The sequence below is a fragment of the Talpa europaea genome, assembly GCF_964194135.1.
Source record: "Talpa europaea genome assembly, chromosome: X".
Lineage (NCBI taxonomy): Eukaryota > Metazoa > Chordata > Mammalia > Eulipotyphla > Talpidae > Talpa > Talpa europaea.
In genome coordinates this window covers 52,140,454-52,162,291 of record NC_140081.1, presented here as the reverse complement: position 1 = coordinate 52,162,291, position 21,838 = coordinate 52,140,454, and the positions used below count along the sequence as shown (strand labels likewise).

Genomic DNA, 21,838 nt, shown 5'->3' with positions numbered 1-21,838 from the left:
GCAGTATAATTAGAGTATCAGTGTGAACAATATGTGACATAATTTATCTTGTATAAAACAGGATAATAGTATGTAATTATGGACAAAGCCATGACATAAAGACTTTTTTATTTTTTTTAGATTTTTAAAAGACTTTTATCTTTATTCTTTTAAATTTAATTTTTATATTCCCCATACAATAGCAACCCCCTTATTTTGACCCCAATCCCACCTTTCCCCACCCCCCGAAAGTGTATCTCTGTTTCATAGTTGTTTGTTGATTTTGATTTTTTCTTTCTTATAGTTGTTCTTTTTCCTGGTCCCTTATTTATGTCTTCTAAATTCCTGCTATGAGTGAAACCATCCAGTATTATTCTTTTTCTTTCTGGCTTATTTCGCTGAGCATGATCCCTTCCAGCTCCATCCACGTTGCTGCAAATTGCATGTGTTGATCTTTTTTGATTGCTGAGTAATATTCCATGGTGTATAAGTGCCACATCTTCTTGATCCAGTCATCTATTTTTGGGCATTTGGGTTGTTTCCAAATCTTAGCTATTGTAAATAGTGCTGCTATAAACATAGGGGTGCAGGTGCTCTTTGGAATTAATGTTTCTGTGTCCTTTGGGTAAATACCTAGGAGTGGGATTGCTGGATCATATAGCTCTATCTTTAGTAGGCTGAGGAATCTCCACACAGCTTTCCACAGTGGTTGGACCAGTTAGCACTCCCACCAGCTGAGTAGATTTCCTTTTTCTCCACATCCTCGCCAACATTTGTTGTTGCTAGTTTTTTTTAGTATGTGCCATTCTCACTGGTGTAAGATGGTATCTCATGGTAGTTTTGATTTGCATTTCCCTGATTGCAAGTGATGTTGAACATTTTTTCATATGCCTATTGGCCATTTGTATTTCCTCTTCAGAGAAGTTATTTTTTAGCTCTTCTGCCCATTTTTTGACTGGATTATTTTCTTGGTTTTTGTTGAGTCTCATCAGCTCTTTGTAGATTTTTGTGATCAGTCCTTTATCATTAGTGTTGGGTGCAAAAATGTTCTCCCAGTCGGTGGGGTTTCTCTTTGTTTTTGTTATTGTCTCTTTTGCTGTGCAGAAGCTCTTTAATTTGATGTAGTCCCAGCTGTTTATCTTTGCCTTCACTATCACTGCTTTGGGTGATGTGTCTGTAAAGATGTCTTAGAGGTGCGGTCATGTAGTGTTTCGCCTATATTTCCTTCTATATATTTTATGGTTTCAGGTCGTATGTCTAGTTCCTTAATCTATTTTGAGTTGGTTTTTGTGCATGGTGTGAGGTAGTAGTCAAGTTTCATTCTTTTGCATGTAGCGACCCAATTTTCCCAGCACCATTTATTGAACAAAAATTCTTTGCTCCAGTGCATATTCTTTGCTCCTTTGTCAAAGATTAGTTGACCATAAATCTGTGGGTTTATTTCTGGGTTTTCTATTTGGTCCCATGTAATTATGGACATTTGGTTCCATTTATTATTATGGCTTTGTAGTATAGTTTGAAATCTGGGAGAGTGATGCCTCCATTCCCTTCTTTTTTTTCAGGAGGGTATTGGCTATTCGGTGTTTTAGGTGGCTCCATATGAATTTCATCAATATTTTTTCTATTTCTTTGAAGAATGACATTGAAATTTTAATTGGAATAGCATTGAATCTGTAGATTGCTTTTCGTAGGATGGCCATTTTGATAATGTTAATTCTTCTGATCCATGAGCAGGGGATGTCTTTCCATTTCTTTGTGTCTACTTCTATTTCTTTGAACAGTGTTTTATAGTTTTACTTGTATAGGTCCTTTTCTTCTTTTGTTAGGTTTATTCCCACATATTTGATTTTTTTGTTTCAATAATAAAAGGAATGGTTTTCTTGATTTCTTCTTCTTCAGGTTTATTGTTTGTGTATAGGAATGCTACTGATTTTTGTGTGTTGATTTTGTATCCTGCCACTTTACTAAACTGATTGATTAGTTTAATTAGTTATTCTGTGGAGGTTTTGGGGTTCTCTATGTATATTATCATATCATTTGCAAATAGGATAGTTTGAATTCTTCCTTGCCTATTTGGATTCCTTGTATGTCTTTCTCTTGTCTTATTGTTCTGGCTAGGACTTCCAGTATTATATTGAAAAGCAGTGTTGAGAGTGGACATCCTTGTCTTGTCCTGATCTTAATGGGAATGCTTTCAGCTTTTCACCATTGGTAATGATATAGGCTGTGGGCTTGTCATATATGGCCTTGACATAAAGATTTTTAGAGAAAATAAAACTGGCTGTATTTTACAAAGCAAATTTAAAGAAGGAATTGAAGACCAGTCCAATAACCCAAAGCTAAGATGCTATGAACCTCAAAAAGAATGATGGAAATATCAATTATATTGCGAGAACTAATTCAGCATTTACTAATATTATTGAGATATAAGCCCCATGGGAGTTGTTCTAACCAAACCTTTGGCTTCAGATGGGAACTGGGATGTCCTCTTAGAGCAAATACCCTGGAATATCTTTCACTAGCAGTTTTGATTGCTCTACTGGTCTATGGAATGCTCATGGAAATTAGAAAAAAAAATATTGTGATTACCCTTACCCCTACTCTGGAATTCAGAACAAAAAATTATTTTTTCATTATAAACAAAGAAACCAAACTAAGATCTAATGTAGTGGAATTAATTTGGAAAGCAGACTTTCGTTGACTCTTGATTATGAAAATGTTTGAAAATGTTTGACTACGTATCAAAAACTTAAACTTTCCAAGCTTCATTTTCTTCCTATCAACCCAATTTACAATTATACCAAAAATGATTAAATATCTGGGTGTAAACTTAACAAAGAAGATGAAGAAACTGTACAATGCAAACTAAAAGACGTTAAAGAAAATAAAAGAAGACACAAAGAAATGGAAAGACATACTTTGGGCATGAGTTGGAGGGATAAACATAATTGATATGACTATATCTGTAAGGCAATTTAAAGATACAACATGATACTTATCAAAATGAGGTTTTCAATTAAATATAATAAGTGATTATAGAAGTTTTATAGAAACACAAAAGACCACAAATAGGGGCCTCCCTGGTGCTGCAAGGGGTTAAGACAACTTATGAAGCTGTCTGCAGTAGCTGCAGTGCAAGTTCGATCCCCGGCCAGGGAGCTACCCACATGGTTCAGCAGTCCTCTCCTGACTTGCCCGCTGCTCCCCCCTGCAGTGTATTTCAGTACGTTTGCCTGTTCTGCTTCTCACTGTGTCTCTGGTGAATCTTCTTGCCCTCCTGCACCTCTGGCCTGTACCCCAGTTCTTGTATGCATAAATAAATAAATCTTTTTTTAAAAAGACCACAGGGCCTCCCCAGTGGTGCAGTGATCTGAGCGCCGCACTGTGAAGCTGTCCACAGACTTTACAGTGCCAGTTCAATCCCCGCCAGCTGGCAAGAATCCCACATGGTGCTTCTGCACAGCAAAAGAGACAATAACAAAAACAAAAAGAAACCCCACCATTTGCATTTCCTCTTCAGAGAAGTTTCTTTTTAGCTCTTCTGCCCATTTTTTGACTGGATTATTCTCTTTGTTTTTGTTGAGTTTCATCAGCTCTTTGTAGATTTTTGTGATCAGTCCTTTATCATTAGTGTTGTGTGCAAAAATTTTCTCCCAGTCGGTGGGGTTTCTCTTTGTTCTGGTTATTAATCTAAGAATTCATTTTAATAAAAAGAACATTTTCAGGGCTATCTCAATAAGCCGAACAAGAATCTTGTTCACACTTCTGGGGGTTTATTATACCATTATATGGAAATAAATCAGTCTTCATGTTTTTATGTTTTTATGATTTGAACAAATTTCCATTTGATACAAGAGCAGTAGATAATCCTGAAATATTCTAATAATTGAAAAGATAATTTTTTTCTTTTTATTGCTTTAGTAAATTTTGTAGGCTTTAGCCCTGGATCATTCCCAAAAGCTCATTTGCCCATCCTAAAATGATTATTATCCATGAATTATTACTATTATTATCTGATCTTGATACCAGTATCACTTACATGCAAAGTATGATAGAAATATGTGCTTCTGTGGAAATTTGCATGACTACCAGATGACAAATACCTGAACACTTTCACCAGTTAAGACTCACATAGGTTAGTAGGTTAGAGATTCAAGTACAGGCTTGACATTAACAAAAGAAAAATAACCAAATTCTTCAAAAAATATAGATGGTGGGCCTCCCAGTGGCACAAGCAGTTGAGCGCCACACTGTGAAGCTGTCCACAGCCTCTGCAGTGGGGGTTCGATCCTGGCCGCCAGGTGAGAATCTCACATGGTGCAGCAGACCTCTCTTGTCTCACCCACTGCTCCCCTCTGCCTGTTCTTTTCCCCACTCTGTTTCTGGTGAATCATCTCACCCTCCCATGCATCTGGCCTGTGCCCCGGTTCTTGTATAAATAAATAAATAAATCTTTAAAAAAATATATAGATGTTGAAGGAAACACCCTGGGTCTACACCTGAGGGGGTGGGGGAAAGCAAATATTGTTTAAAACTGAACAATGATGTAAAAAATAAAAAAAAATCATTAAAAAATACAATTAAAAATTAAAGAGAAAGTGGGAAAAAATTGTGAATGTTCTTTTTTTAAAGATTTATTTTTATATGCATATAAGAACTGGGGTACAGGCCAGAGTGCAGAGTGCAGGATTCACCAGAGACACAGTGGGGAGCAGAACAGGCAGACTGGCTGAAATACATTGCTGAGAGGAGCAGTGGGAGAGAGAGGAGAGATCTGCTGCGCCATGTGGGTAGCTCCCTGGCTGGCTGGGAATTGAACTAGTGCTGCAGAGGCTGTGGATAGCTTCACAGTGCTGTGCTTCACACCTTGCACCACCAGGGAGGACCTGTTCTTTTTTTATTTAATGGAAAGGAATTTTAACACAATTAGTGAACAATGTAGAAAAGACAAAGAATATAGTTTCTAAATCAAGCACCCAAAGTTACCCATCCCCTTGTGGTAAAAGTCCACCCAAACAGAATTGGCCCAGAGTAAGGCCCGAAAGCCTGCCAAAAATCTGAAGTAAGTGTCAGAAACAGCCAGACAAGTCTGGGAGGAAACGAGCAAAATCAAAATCAAGATAAAAAAAAAGCTGCCATTGTTAACCTCCCCACAGGTCTCTCACCCACATCTGTTTCAACCAGTCCAGGACCAAGAGACAACCTTTTCTTTGCTAAGAAGTCTACATTCATGTACTCAGTCACCTTGAGTAGCTTTAGAGATAAAAGAAGCTTGAGAAAGAATAACTTACAATGTGGATCTATTCCAAAGTCATCACTCATTCTACACCCTCTACCACCCAGAATAATCATATGTCAGAGATAGTAGATAAGATATGAGCCTTTGGCAGATGAGGAAGCCATGAGCGTAGGGGTTGGTGAACTTGAGGGCATTTAAGATGTTTCTAATCTTAGATTGGAAATGTTAAGAACTAAGGATTCTAAAACATATTGTCTCTTGTTACTTTGAAGATAAATACTACTCAGTGAATGGAAGCAAAGAATGTTACATATGCAATATTTCTATTTGGATAGATAATTTCTTATTTTTTTAAGATTTATTTATTTAGGCATATGAGAACTGGGGTACAGGCCAGAGGTGCAGGGAGTGAGAGGATTCACCAGAGACAGAGTGGGGAGCAGAACAGGCAGATTGACTGAAATACACTGCGGAGGGGAGCAGTGGGTGAGCAGAAGAGGTCTGCTGCACCATGTGGGTCACCTCCCTGGCCAGGGATTGAATTTGTGCTGCAGTGGCTGGGAATAGCCTGATAATGCTGTCTTTAACCCCCGTGCCACTAGGGCCCGATAGATAATTTCTTTTTTCTTTTTTTTTTTTTAAACTAAGTTTTTTTTTATTAATTTTTTTTAAGATTTATTTATTTATTTATAAAAGCACTGGGTACAGTCAGAAGCGCGGGAGGGTGAGAGAATTCACCAGAGCCAGAGCGGGGAGCAGAGCAGGCAGAAGGACCAAAGTACACTGCTGAGGGGAGCAGCGAGCAGCGGGCGGCTGGAGAGGTCTGCGCGCCAAGCGGGACCCTCCTCCAGTGTCCGGGGAGCAGCTGGGGATCAAACCGGGGCCGCAGAGGCTGCGGGCAGCTTCGCAATCCAGCGCTCAACCGCTGCGCCACCGGGGAGGCCCAGCGATAGATAATTTCTTAATAGAAATATTGCAATTACATTGATTCACTATTCCCTGAATACCTGTTTGAACACGCCCACAATATTCTGCATAAAGAAAACCAAAGTCTCCACATCTCTTTCCTAACTTAGCTTCTGATGTGAGCACATAGGAAGATAAACACAGATTTAACATGTATCCCTTCATGGGACAGGTATACAAAGACTGATGAAATGCCCTTTGGATACATACAAAACATCTCTGATTCACTACTTAGCATTAATTTTGTTCTTAAAGGTGAGAGGTATTTTGTAAGATGTATTTACTTTATTACACTGTTGGTAGGAATGTAGACTAGTCCAGTCCCTATGGAAAGATGTGTGGCAATTCCTCATAAAACTGAAAATGGGTTTACTATGTGACCCAACAATTCCACTCCTAAGAATCTACCTGAGGAACACAAATGCACTGGTTTGAAAGGAAACCTGAACCTGTGTTTATTGCAGTACAATTTACAATAGCCAAGTTATAGAAACAACCTAAATGCCACAAAACACATGAATGGATCAAGATGTTGTATATATACACAATGGAATGCTACTCAATGATGAAAAAAGATAAGCTTGTGGTATTTGTAGCAACATGGATGGAGCTGGAAGGGATTATGGTAAGTAAAATGAGTCAGAAGGAAAAAGATAAATACTGGATGGTTTCACTTATATGCAGAATATAGAGAAACTAAACAGTCAAAGACAAACTTTGAAAATTGACCATAGATCTGAGGCATCCGGAAGGGAAAGGGAGGTGGGGTTAAGGTAAGGTTTAAAAACAGTGGAAGTAGAAGAACACAATGGACTACTGTGGATTATGGGTGCTTTGGTGATGGGAGACGTACAATGACTAGACCTGGGGGAGAAATCCTATACTGTCAAAAAATTAACAAGGTTGTAAGAAAAGATACTTCATTACAAAATAAATTATTTAAAATAAAATAAAAAATACCACTCTTAAATTCCTATGATTCTATTCTTAATATTTTGTTATCTTTTTCTCACCACCATTATTTATATCCCCTTATCCCTCTCCCTCCCACTTCTTTTTAATCTCAGAATCTTCATGGTGTTATTGATGTCCATTAGTTTTTGGAAGTGTTTTATGTATTGAATTGTCTACTGTACAAATTTCCAGTATTTTGTATTTGTCACTCTGACTTCCTTTACCACATATAATTCTCTAAAACTCCCACAATTTGTTGAAAATGGTTGCATTTCATTCTTTCTTAGGGCTACATAATACTCCATAGTGTGCATATGTCACATAATGTTGAAAGTATCTGCCAATGGACATTTAAGCTGCCTCCATGTCCTAGATATTGAAAATAGTGCTGCTATGACTGTTGAGGAGCATATGGATTTTTGAGTCGATGGTTTCATTTACTTTGGATATAGTTGCGCGAGTGGGATTGTTAGGTGGTTTGGTATTTCAATTTTTAGCTTTTTTAATTTTTATTTATTTTTTAAAGAGGTATTTATTCATGCATACAAGAACAGGGGTATAGGCCAGAAGTGCAGGGGCTGAAAAGATTCACCAGAGACAGAATGGGGAACAGAACAGGTAGACTGACTGAAATTCACTGCTGAGGGAAGCAGCTGGCGAGACAGGAGAGGTCTGCTGCGCCATGTGGGCAGCTCCCTGGCCAGCCGACGATCGAACTCATGCTGTGAGGCAGCGGATATCTTCACAGTGTTGTGCTTAACTCCTTGTGCCACCAGGGAGGCCCCATTTTTCAGGGTTGTTTTTAGGTAAACCCAGATTGTTTTCCCATAATGGTTGCACCAGATTATATTTACACAACAGTATAACAAGGCTCCTTTTTCTTCACATCCTCTCCAACATTTGTTGTTGAAGGTCTTTTTATTTTTTAAAGATTTATTTATTTATACATACAAGAACTGGGGTACAGGCCAGAGGTCTGCGGGGTGAGAGGCTTCACCAGAGACAGTGGGAAACAGAACAGGCAAATTGACTGAAATACACTGCTGAGGGGAGCAGCAGGAAAGACCAGAGAGGTCTGCTGCGCCATGTGGGTTGCTCTCTGACCTCCTGGAATCAAACTGATGCTGCAGAGGCTACAGATAACTTCACAGGGCTGTGCTTAACTCCTTGGGCCACCAGGGAGGCACTGAAGGTCTTTTTAGTATGTACCGTTTTCATGGGTGTGAGATGGTATCTCATTGTGGTTTCAACCTGCATCTCTCTCTTTTTTTTTTTAAATTGCAATTATATTACATTCCCTTGTTTATCAAACCATGGTGTTTTTACTCATGCCTTTATTATTTTTTTAAAATAAAGATGTATTTATTTATTTATACAAGCACTGGTTACAGTCAGAAGCGCGGGAGGGTGAGAGAATTCACCAGAGCCAGAGCAGGGAGCAGAGCAGGCAGAAGGACCGAAGTACACTGCCGAGGGGAGCAGCGGGTGGCAGGAGGGGTCTGCGCGCCATGTGGGACCCTCCTCCGGTGGCCGGGAGCAGCTGGGGATCAAACCGGCGCTGCAGAGGCTGCGGGCAACTTCGCAACCCAGCGCTCAAGAGCTGCGCCACCGGGGAAGCCCTTAACCTGCATCTCTCTTATTAGAAGTGATGATGAACATTTTTTTCATATGTTTATTGATCTTCTAGCTATTCTCTTTGATACTTGCATGTTCATATTTGCTGACCATTTATTAGTTGGTTTTTATTGTTGAATTTTGTGTTTTTTAAATATATCTTAGCTATTAAGTTATTTTATTATTCCTTTGGCATTGCTTCTATTGTCATTATATATTGTATGACTGATTTCCCACACTTCATAGTTTCCATTAATCATCTACTATTTTTTTAAAAGATTTATTTATTTATTTATACTAGCACTGGGTCCAGTCAGAAGTGCAGGAGGGTCAGAGGACCCGCCAGAGACAGAGCAGGTAACAGAACAGGCAGACTGACGAAGTACACTGCTGAGGGGCAGGAGAGATCTGTGTGCCATGTGGGACCCTTGCAGGTGGCCGGCGATCGAACCGGCACTGCAGAGGCTGCGGGCAGCTTTGCAGCCCAAAGCTCAACGCTGCACCACCAGGTGCATCTACTATTTTAACTTGAGATTATCCCAGTTGTTTATTTTTGTTTTTATTTCCCTTGCCATAGGGTTGGAGTCACCAAATATATATATTGTTGATATCATGAAACAGAGTGTCAACGTTTTCTTCAATGTATGTTATTTTTGCAGATCTTATATATAAAACCTTAATCTTGTTGGAATTTTTGCTGTTGTATCAGGTTACTAAGTGGCCCAACTTAATTGCTTTATGGGTGGCTTTCCAATTATCCCAGCACCACTTATTAAAGACACCATTCCTGTTGTATAGTCAACTTCTCCATTGTGTGAAATTCCCCATTTTATAGAGTGGCTTTATCATAGATTAGGTGTCTGTAGTATGTGGACATATTTCTGGACTTTTGGTTATATTCCATTGATTTTTTGCCAATACCATGTTGTTTTTAGGACTGTTGCCTTATAATAAAGTTTAAAGTCAGGTCATGTGATACTTCCTAGAATGCTATTTAAATTTTTTTTAATGTTACACATTTTATTCATTATCATTATTTTATTTTTAAATTATTATTATTTTTAATTTATACATTTTTTTACATCATTGTTATTTTCCTTTCAGGTGTAATACCCATAAAATTATCACCATGAAGACACCCATGAACCATCACCTTAGTGATGGTTCTTCCTTCCCCTGTTTGATCCCTCTCCCACTCACTTCCCAGCTGAATGTCTCCAATTTATAATTTGCCTACTAGCTTTGTTTCATTGGGATATTTTCCCTGATCCCTTGATTGGCTTGCCTATTTATCCTATAAGTGAAGCCATCTGATATTTTTCTCTTTCCTTCTGACTTATTTCACTGAGCATAATCCCTTCCAGATCCATCCCTGTTGCTGTGAATGGCATGAGTTTATCTTTTTTGATTGCTGAATAGTATTCCATTGTGTATATATACCACATCTTCTTGATCAGTCATCTTTTTTTGGACATTTAGGTTGTTTCCATATCTTAGCTATTACAAATAGTGCTGCAATAAACATAGGAGTGTATGTTTCCTTTTGATTTAATGTTTGTTTTAAAATATTTATTTTTATTTATTTATGCATGCGAGAACTGAGGTGAAGGCCAGAGGTGCAGAGGGTGAGAGGATTCACCAGAGATAGAGTGGGGAACAGAACAGGTGGATCTCCTGAAATACACTGCTGAGGGGAGCAGTGGGCAAGACAGGAGAAGTCTGCTGCACTTTGTGGATTGGCTCCCTGGCCGGGATTGAACTTATGCCTAAGTCCAGTGTCTGGTAATAGCTTGATAGTGCTGATAGCCCTGAGACATTAATCTCTGCTCCATCAGGGATGCCTTCAAATTAATATTTTTGTGACCTTTGGGTAGATTCCTAGAAGTGGAATTGTAGGTCATATAGTAGTTCCATTTTCAGTACTTTGAGGGTCCTCCACACAGCTTCGCATAGTGGTTGGACCAATTTGCATTCCCACCAGCAGTATAAGAGAGTTCCTTTATCTCCACATCCTCTCCAGCATTTGTTGTTGCCAGTTTTTTTTTTTTAATATGTACAATTATCACTGGTGTGAGGTGGTATCTCACTGTGCTTTTGATTTGCATTTCCTTGGTTATAAGTGATATTGAATATTTTTTCATATACCTGTTGGCCATTAGCATTTCCTCTTTGGAAAAGTGTCTTTTTAGACATCTTTACAGTCACATCACCCAAAGCAGTGATAGTGAAGGCAAAGATAAACAGCTGGGACTACATCAAATTAAAGAGCTTCTGCACAGCAAAAGAGACAATAACAAACAAAGAGAAACCCCACCGACTGGGAGAACATTTTTGCACACAACACTAATGATAAATGACTGATCACAAAAATCTACAAAGAGCTGATGAGACTCAACAAAAACCAAGAAAATAATCCAGTCAAAAAATGGGCAGAAAAGCTAAAAAGAAACTTCTCTGAAGAGAAAATGCAAATGGCCAACAGGCATATGAAAAAATGTTCAACATCACTTGTAATCAGGGAAATGCAAATCAAAACTACAATGAGATACCATCTTACACCAGTGACAATGGCACATATTAAAAAAAAATTAGCAACAACAAATGTTTGCGAGGTTGTGGAGAAAAAGGAACTCTCCTGCACTGCTGGTGGGAGTGCAAATTGGTCCAACCACTATGGAGAGCTGTGTGGAGATTTCTTGACCTACTAAACAAAGAGCTTCCATATGTTCCAGCAATTCCACTCCTAGGTATTTACCCAAATGACACAGAAACATCAACTCCAAAGAGCACCTGCACCCCTATGTTTATAGCAGCACTATTTACAATAGCTAAGCTATGGAAACAACCCAAATGCCCTCAAATAGATGACTGGATCAAGAAGACGTGCTACATATACACAATGGAATATTACTCGGCAATCTAAAAAGATAAACACATGCAGTTTGCAGCAACATGGATGGAGCTAGAAGGGATCATGCTCAGCGAAATAAGTCAGAAAGAAAAAGAAAAATACCAGATGGTCTCACTCATAGCAGGAATTTAGAAAACCTAAATAAGAGACCAGGAAAAAGACTAATCAATGCAAAGTAAAAATCAAAAACAACAAGCAACTATAAACCAGAGACACACTACGGGAGGTGGGGAGGAAGGGGCGGGGAAAGGAAGGACAAGAGTCAAAATAAGGGGGGTTGCAATTGTATGGGGAATATAACCAAAATGAAAATGTATACATTGTGCAAAGATGAAAAAAGATGTAAGAATTATATAAAATAAAATATTTTTAAAATTTAAAAAAAAGAAAGAAAAGTGTCTTTTTAGCTGTCCTGTACATTTTTTGATCGAATTCTTTATTTTTTGTTGTTGTTGTTGAGTTGTATAAGTTCTTTGTAGATCTTTGAAATCAGTCCCTTATCAGTTATATGGAGTGCAAATATTTTCTCCCATTCAATAGGCTGTCTGTGTTTTGGTTAATGTATCCTTTGCTGTACAGAAGTTTTTAGTTTGATGTTATCCCAGCTGTTTATCTTTTCCTTCACTTTCTTTGCTTTGGGGGATGAGTCTTTAAAGATGTTTCTGAGATGTATGTCATGGAGTATTTTTCTGTTTCCTTTTATATATTTTATGGTTTCAGGTCTTATGTTCAGTTTTTTATCCATTTGGAATTGGTTTTTGTGCATGGTGTGAGATCAGATATTGCTTTTGGAAACAAATCGAACAACATTATTTTAATCTCAATGCTTATATGCCTAAGTTTATCCAAAGGAAATTAGAGAATTAAGGAGTCCTTAGACAACTGGAACTAGTTTTGGTATGTATGGTCACCAAAAGTTTTTCACTAGATGACTATTTTTTTTTTGCCTTTATAATCTGAAATTGTGGATAATTTACTTGATGAGTATTTAACATGTCTAGAAGGTGCTGCCATGAATAATGAACACTTTTGGTATAATTTAAGTGAGTCATTTCTATGCTTAAGGATTGTAAATCTGCATTTTTCAAAGTATTACAGAACTTATTCCTTTCCTAGTAAGTTTTAAAGAAGTGGGAAATACATCTTATCAGAATTTTATATTAAAGGAAAAAAGAAAAGATGGATGATGGTTTGGCTTTCCTGAACATAAAGTCTCTATAGTCATATGGCAGTCTAGACAATTTATATATCCAAATTCATGTTATGTTTCCTAAGTAGCTACTCTAGGAAATAATGCAATGTTTATGGAGTTCGTATTCCTTTGGCATTGTTCTCAATGTGTAGGTAAATCATTTCTCACATGATCAATGAAGTAAATTCTCATTACAAGTTTCATATCTGAAAAGAAATAGAATTTATTCAAGATTATGCCCAGTGTATAAGATGGATGGACAAGTTTGCTAATTTAGATCTCAATGAAAACCCAATGAAACTACAATTAAATGAGGTTTATTGTTTTGCCTTGTGTGGCATGCAAACTGAGATTGTTTATATACAGGACTGGGCTGTTAACTAGTGTGTGGCATCACTTCATAATTAAGGATGAGGTGAATGGAGCAGGGACATCAGAAGACAAATAATTACATTTACACTTTGTTCTTGATCCCAATTCTAAAATCTGATCTACTCATATATGAGTGTCTATCTAGAAGAATATGTGTAAGGAAAACAAAGCAGAAATACTATCACTCCCACATTCAGCACAGGAAAGAATGTTCCTTTGATTTGCTTCTACTGTGGCAGCTTGTCTTTGTTTCAGTTATGCTCAGAAGCTTTTGCATTATTTTTCAAAATTGTAAGTGCATTTATAATTTATATACAATAAACTTCACCTTTTAAAGAGTACAACTACATTATTTTTAGTGTATATATGGGGTTGTACAAGTGTCTTTACTAATACCTGAATATTGTCATCATCTCTAAAAGAAACTCCTCACCAGTTAGCAGTGCATCCCCTTTAAGGCATCAACCTATTCCTGGAATCACAAATCTCCTTGTTTCTGGTGAGTTGCTTAGCTAGGCATTTCATATAAATGGTACCATACAATATGCAATGTTTTGTAACAGACTGTTTTCATGTTAATAAAGTTTTAATCATGCTATAACATATATAACTATTTCAATATTTTCTATAGTTGAATAATATTCCTTTTTGCGACTATACCACATTTGGTTATCAAGAACAAAGTGTAAATGTCCATCAGTTGATGGACATTTAGGCAGGTTTCACTCTTTGACTACAAATAAGAATAATGCTGGTACCTCCCTGGTGGCCTAGGGGTTGAGAGTCAGTAATATTACCGCTACAGCTGGAGTTCAATCCCAGGCCAGGGAGCTAACCCACATGGCACAGCAGACCTCTCCTGTCTCTCCCACTGCTCCCGTCAGCAGTGTATTTCAATAGATTGGCCTGTTCTGCTCCCCACTCTGTCTCTGGTGAAGTCTATGACCCCCGCACCTCTGGCCTGCTCCCCAGCTCTTCTATGCCAAAATAAATAAATATTTAATAAAACAAATAAGAATAATGCTGCTATGAACATTTGCATGGTTTTTGTGTGGATATACATGTTCGATTATATTGTTTATATACCTAGATGTAAAATTTCTGAGTCATACAGTAACTTTATGTTTAACTTTTTGAGGACTTGCCAAACTCTTTTCCAAAGTGTCTATGCCATTAACATTCCCACCAGCTGTGTAACTGATACAGGGCAACAAGGGGCACTGAAACTGGCCAAGGACGCTGTCCAAATAGTTTATCGGTAGCTGTCTGAGTTTTTCACCCACACACACAATTGCAAGACTACTCAAGTTCAGAGAACAACAATAATGGGGTTTATTTAAGAAATGAGGGAAAAACAAAGAGTTACTGAGGCCAAAAATGGCCGATTATCTCACCCGAAACAGTGTGCAATGTTTTCAAGTCCTAAACAAAAAGCATCTAAGATGGCATCTTCCCACCTCTGCATTCCTGGAGCACACGGCAGCCTGACCATAAACCTGGTTCCAACTCACAAAGATAATAGAAGATAGAACAGGAGATGCTCCCTGGAGCTGCCGAGATGTCCAAGCACAGAGCCAAAGAAGCAACACTCAAAACAGCAGCTGCAGCTGCTGAACAACCTGACAGATGGCCACACTCACAACTCAGTGAGATGCCTGCTCTGGGTCTTCGCCTGCCCTGCCAGGCTGTAACAGCAGCAAAACCAGGGACAGTTTCAGTCGCTTGGCTACTTGCAAAGTCTCCGAACTTCTCTTCTCCGAGGCTGCCTGCTGGAAGCCTCTCCACGTTGAGGGCCGAAATCCCTCACCCCAGATCGCTGAAGATCCAAAAAAACTGAATCCCAAAAGCTCAATGCTCAAACGCTGAATCCCGAGCACTGAATCTTGGGGGCTGCTTCCGCAGTCCCTTATATTTCTTATCAGTCTTACTCCAAAATATGATACATTGTTTGCGTTTTCCCTGGGGCTATCTGCAGTCCCTTATATTTCTTATCAGTCTTACTCCAAAATATGATACATTGTTTGCGTTTTCCCTGGGGCTATCTATCCTCACCAGAACCCCCTCCAGGAGGCACCACCTGTAATAGTCTGGCTTCAGCCACCAGTTACATAATGAAAGTCTTATGTCTATCCATCCACATCAACATTTGTGACTGTCTTTTTATTAGAGAAAACTTAGTGAGTGTGAAGTAGTATTTCAATATGGTTTTGATTTGCACTTCCATTATAAATAATCATAGTTTATTTTCATGTATTTATTGTTCATTAGTATATCATACTTAGTGAAATCCTATCCAAATGCTCTTTCCATGTTTATAAGGATAGTATTTTTAGTGTTGAGTTGTATAAGTTCTTTATATATTCTGGGTACGAGTTCCATACCAGCCATACTGTTTTGCAAATATTTTCTCCCATTCTTTAAATTGTTTTTTGATTTTCTTCATAATGTCCTGTAAATTTTTTCAATTTAAATGATTGAAAACCAGCATTTTCAATCATTTAATAATGATTGATAAAATAGATGGTAATTTTTTTAAGATTCATTTTATTTATTTATACATATGAGAACTTGGGTCTAGGCCAAAAGTGGGAGGGGATGGCGATGAGAAGATTCACCAGAGAGAGAGTGGGGAGCAGAACAGGTACATCTACTGAAATACACTGCTGAGGGAAGCAGCAGGGAGAAAGGAGAGGTCTGCTGCACTATGTGGGTTAGCTCCCTGGCTGGGGATCGAACTCATGCTGCAGTGGCTGCCAATAGCTTGATAGTGTTGAGACTTAAACCACTGTGCCACCAGGGAGAACTGTGAGAAAAATTCTTTTATAATGTAAAAGGGGTTGACAAAACAATAATTTTATGGAGATTTTGTAACAGCCAAAACTTGGATCTCTTAATAGATTTCTCTGCTTTTTCTCTCTACCATGTCACCAATCCCAACAACTACATCAGTCTCTAAGCATCCTTGTACATTTGCATTTCCCCTTACCTCACACTTCACTTCACCATGAACACTAAAGTTGTTATTCTTTGAGTGTTCTTTACTTAAATCTTCAGGTCCTGAAATATTTAAAAGTGAAGTCAGGCTGTGTTCTCTAACTTTTTCATTCAATTACATGGGATGATGAAGTGATTCAGGCAGAAATTGCCTTCAAATTGAAATACACTTTATTTATGATGGCATTCAAATGGGATGCAATTTTCACACTGCTTCAAGTGTGTTTATGTAGCAGTGGCCCCATGATTCAATAACATAAACACATACATGTTTGCAGTTGAAATCTCCAAGGTCTGAGGCCATTATATCAATAGGCGATAACAATAAGAAAGAATCTTTATCATATCATTTCTTATATATTATACGTTATTACATTCATCAAGAAAATGACTTTGAATTCTTTTGAGGTTTCACTAATCCTTTTACTTTCAAGTAGGGCATTAAAGCACTAAGTAGATCCTAAAAACCTTAGTTATATTTCGTTTGATTATCCCAAATGATCCCTAAAAACTACCATTCTGATATGTCAATGATAACATCTCTCTATTCCATGACAAAAGATTTCTTTCTTCTACAATGAATAGTTCCTGTAAAATCAACACCACAGAGAAGAGAAGTATGTGTTCAAGAATTTTCTGTTAAATCAACTACCAACAATATTCTAGGTGAAGAAAATTCTCTTTTTTTTTTTTAAAGAAAATTCTTCATTTAAGTTAGACAGGATGTCAGAACAGGAAAGGTCTGAGGAAGGTAAAGAAGAAACTTTATCTGAGTAGTGCCAAATCAGATGTGACAGAAATGTACAGCTTGCCTGATTTGCTATGGATCATCAACATAGTCATGCTATGCAGCAGGAACTGGGAAAATCAGACACCATCACATATGCTCTAGGGAAAATATTAAATGCTTCAGCTGGGCCACCTCTCTGTAAAATAACTGGTAGATACCTTCCATTGGGAGACAATGGAGTTCCCACAATCAGATACTCAGTACAAGGAATTAGCATAACAAAACTGGGCTTCAGGGCAAGGAGTGGGAGTGAGGAATGACAAAAAGAGAAGTGGCATTTAAGGGAATCTTAAAAATCTAACCGCTAAACTCATTACTTAGCCAGGCAATTCAATTCAGCTCATTCATTATGTAACATTCATATTTCTTTTTTCAATTTTTTCTTGCTCCTCTTTTATTAATTTTTCGTTGTTGAAGTAGTTATAGAAATATGGCATTATGTAACTAATATATGCATATTAAAAAAATCACCATGTAGGACCTCCCCTGGTGGCGCAGCAGTTGAGCACTGGGTTGCGAGGCTGCCCGCAGCCTCTTCAGCGCCAGTTCGATCCCCAGCCACTGGCGAGGGTCCCACCAAAAAAAAAAAAAAACAAAAAAAAAAACAAAAAAAAAAACACCATGTATATATTACATTAAGCTCAAGGAGTGGTCAATAAATATTTCTAGATCACTCCTTTTTCGCAAGGCCTTGAGATCCGAAGAATCAAAACACAATTCTTACAAACACGGGCTGTAAATTTAATGGATGATGGTTACAATTAACTTTATGATCAAAGAAAGTGAAAATGAACTATGTGGCTCATTTATAAATAAGTGAACTAGATTGGACTTTATCATATCTAGGGTCCTTTATAACTCTAAAATTCAGGCTTTATGATTCTAAATGTCGAAATAGAATGACAGCACGGAACTAGAGCAGAGAATAGGGAAGAAACAATATTAACCATGATTAGAGAAATTCAGGAATTTCATGGAAAAGGTGTCCTTTGATGTAAAATTTTAGAGATGAGTGTTATGTAGTGGGAGAGGGAGATTTTGTAGGGTAGAAAAACATCACAAGTAAGAACTTTGGAGGAGGAAAGCATTTTACTTTCTTTGGAAAGAAATAAAATTTATCTAATCACTAGTCATAAATTAATATTAAAGTCTGAAATTTAGAGTGTATTTTATTTTTAACAAGTGGTACTTAAATATGCTAAAGTTAATTTCCACGTTCTCAACTCAGCTATTGAAACTTCTTTTTTTTTGTGGGACCCTCACCGGTGGCTGGGGAACAAACCAAACCGGTGATGCAGAGGCTGTGGGCAGCCTAGCAGCCCAGCACTCAACTGCTGTGCCACCAGGGGAGGCCCGAAACTTCATTTTTTAAAAAGATTTATTTATTTATGCATACAAGAGCTGGGGTACAGGCCAGAGGTGCCGGGGGTGAAAGGATTCACCAGAGACATATTGGGGTGCAGAACAGGCAGACTGACTGAAATACACTGCTGATAGGAACAGTGGGCAAGACAGGAGAGGTCTGCTGCACCATGTGGGTTGCTCCCTGGCTGCTTGCTGCAGAGTCTGCGGATTGCTTCATAGTGCTGTACTTAACCCCTTGTGCCACCAGGGAGGCCCTTGACACTTCATTTTTAATATTCTTATTTAAAGTTCCATTTATTGATTCCATAACACAGTTTGACAGCTGGTGTGTTTTCATAGTTTATTGACATTCTAAGATAGATACCTGGTCTTATTGTTACAGGGCAACCCCAATATGAAATGGGTTGCCTGGCTGTGGGTCCTCACCCACACGCTTAAAAGAGGCATAATAATTCTCAACTGCAGGCGCACACAAAAAAGTTAACAAAGGGTTTATTTACAAAAGAAGGGGAAATGAAGAAACGAGTAACTCAGGGAGAAAGAGAGGGAGGTAAATTCATGAATGCGTCCTACCAGTTCCACTGAGCTGGAACCCCAATAGCACACTGAGAGACGAGGAAAAACCAAGAGAGTCCCAAGGCCCACATGTCTGGTTATATACGAAACCTGGTTGCTTAACTCCACCCTCAGTTTCCAGCAATCCTCTATTTGGTGATGATGATATTATGGGATTTGTAATTCTTGGTATCTTGAATATCTTTGGTCTGGAGTGGGGGTGGGGTGCATAAAATCTATTTCTGGAGTTTGTTCAGGACATCCTTTCCCCCTAAGTTTAAGTCCAAATGTTGTACTGAAGGTGCATTATTTTAATGACTCTGGCAATTGAACAAAGAATATGAAAATTCTAAAGTGCATGGAAAGTACCCCTTACAAATGTACAAGAACTAATAAAATATTTTAGTATTTGCAGAAAATTCAGAATTTAATCTCAGAGTTCCTATATATAAATATATTATAACTTTTTTTTTTTAAACCAGAAATTTATTGCGTGACTGCTGAAATCCTTAAGATGAACTGGACGCTTCAACAGCGGCCCTCTTGGGTTTAGGTGTTGTTCCTTCACGGAATCCATGCCTGAATCTGCGGTATACAATTTTCAGGTGCCTCATTCGACCAGTCCCGGTGGTATTTCGTCTTTTAGCCATGGCATTTCAGTTATACTTTCTCTTCCGCTTGGCAAGATAGCTACACTTGCCGCAGGTCGACTTCTGAAGGTGGTAGGCCTTAGAACCACAGTGGTGGCACAATGTGTGCGTCTTTTGCGATGCTTTCCCAACGATGACGTTCCTTTCCTCATCGTGCTTCTGAGGCCGGGACCAAAGAGAATGAAAGAGGATCTAGATTATAACTTTTACTGAATGTCTATGTTACATCTACAAGTTCTTGTGCTAGATCCTCAAAAAGAAAACTCTGATTTTAGAAAGTCTATTAAAGGGACTAAGATCCAAAAGCACAAATAAACCCATGACAAGACAATGCCCAGTGGAATATAAAAATGAGCTATATAAGGATACAGGAGACACATCTATACAAGACCTCACAACTTAAAAATTACTATTTTACTATATCTAGCACAGACTGTCAGTGGAACAAATTCCACAAAATTTGACCACTTTGCTGCACAAAAACTGGTAACTTTGAATTTTGGTGATTAGAGCGTCTCTCTTTCCGCTCAATCACTATCTTTCTGTTTCCCTCCCTCCCTTTATTCCTGCCTACATTCTCCCTTATTCTCTTTAATTTCCTTTATTTTTTTCCTCACTGAAATCACATTCACTCATTTATATGTCATCTTTAAACCTATTTACATTTCTATGACTACTTCTCATTCCCTTCCCTTCTGTCATTAGTTACCACTCTGCTGAGGCCAAGCAACGGTTTCCTAATCATATTTACTTTTCTGTCATTTCCTCCTCTTTTCATGCCTGAAGGTAGACATATTATCTGTGCTTATGCATTCTCTAAGAGATGCCTGTCAGTCTTTCTTTGTGTTTTGTGTTTCTTCATCTGTTGTCACAAATCTCATAAAACTGAAAGCATTTCCAATATTGCCACTGCCAGATTATTGCAGTAGCTCGTTTTCCTTGCCTTCCCTTTCCCTCTTCCTTTTCTTAGTTTTAGTGAAATAAATCATCATGAAAACAAAAATGGTCCTACTTCACTGAGCATGATCCCTTCCAGCTCCATCTATGTTGCTGCAAATTGCATGAATTTATCTTTTTTGATTGCTGAGCAATATTCCATTTTTTATATCTACCACATCTTCTTGATCCAGTCATCTATTTTTAGGCATTTGGTTTGTTTCTGTAGGATCAAAATAAGGGGGTAGTGGGAATTGTATGGAGTCTATAACCAAGATGAAAATGCATACATTGTGCAAAAATGAAAAATGATGTGAAAATATATAAAATTAAAAAAATAAGAATATAATAAAATTAAAAAATAATTAAAAAATAAATCTTAAGAAAATAAATGTATATAGTTGAAATGGGAAAAAAAAAAAAACAAAAATGGGGGCCTCCCCATTGGTGCAAGAGGTTAAGTCCAGCACTGTGAAGCTGTCCACAGCCTCTACAGCCTCTGCCAAGCAAGTTTGATCCCTGGCCTGCTAGGGAGCTGTCCACATGGAGCAGCAGAGCTCTCCTGTCTTGCTTGCTGCTCCCCTCAGCAGTGTATTTCAGTCAATCTGCCTGTTCTGCTCCCAACTCTGTCCCCGGTGAATCCTCTCAACCCCCGCACCACTGGCCTGTACCCTAGTTCTTGTATGTATAAATAAATCTTTTAAAAAATGGAGAAAATATTTGCAAATTATGCATCTGAAAAGTGCTTAATATCCAAAATATACAAAGACCTCATGCATCTGAACAACAACAAAATAACAACCTATTTAAAAAGTAAGAAGAGAATCTGAATAGATATTTCACAAAGAAAACATATATAAAGGGTCTCCCTGTGGCACAGGGGGTTGAGTGCAGAGCTGTGAAGCTGTCCGCAGCCTCTGCGGTACGAGTTAGATCCCTGGACAGCCGGATGCAACCCACATGGCACCTTAGACCTCTCCTATCTCGCCCACTGCTCCCCTCAGCAGTGTGTTAAGGTACATCTGCCTGTTCTGCTCCCTGCTCTCTCTGGTGAATCTTCTCATCCCCTGCCACTCTGGCTTGTACCCCACTTCTAAAAAAAACCTTAAAAAAGAAGAAAACATACATGAAAAATATACATGAAAAGATGTCCATCTTCATTTGTTATTAAGGAAATGTCAAAACCACAATGAGATATCACCTCACACTTGTTGGAAAATCTTTCATCAAAAAGACAAGAAAAAAATACTGGCAAATATGTGAAAAAAAAGGGGGAACCACTGTGCATTGTAGATGGGAACATAAACTGGCACAACCGCTG

At 38.2% G+C, this 21,838-nt stretch overlaps 1 pseudogene across 1 annotated transcript; it reads right to left on the bottom strand.

Annotated features, from left to right (window-relative positions):
- Nucleotides 1–19,440: 19,440 nt before the first annotated feature.
- Nucleotides 19,441–19,733, bottom strand: LOC311187441 (large ribosomal subunit protein eL37-like; annotated as a pseudogene). Its single transcript has one exon. The product of its transcript is annotated as a large ribosomal subunit protein eL37-like (transcript).
- Between the last annotated feature and the right edge of the window lie 2,105 nt (nucleotides 19,734–21,838).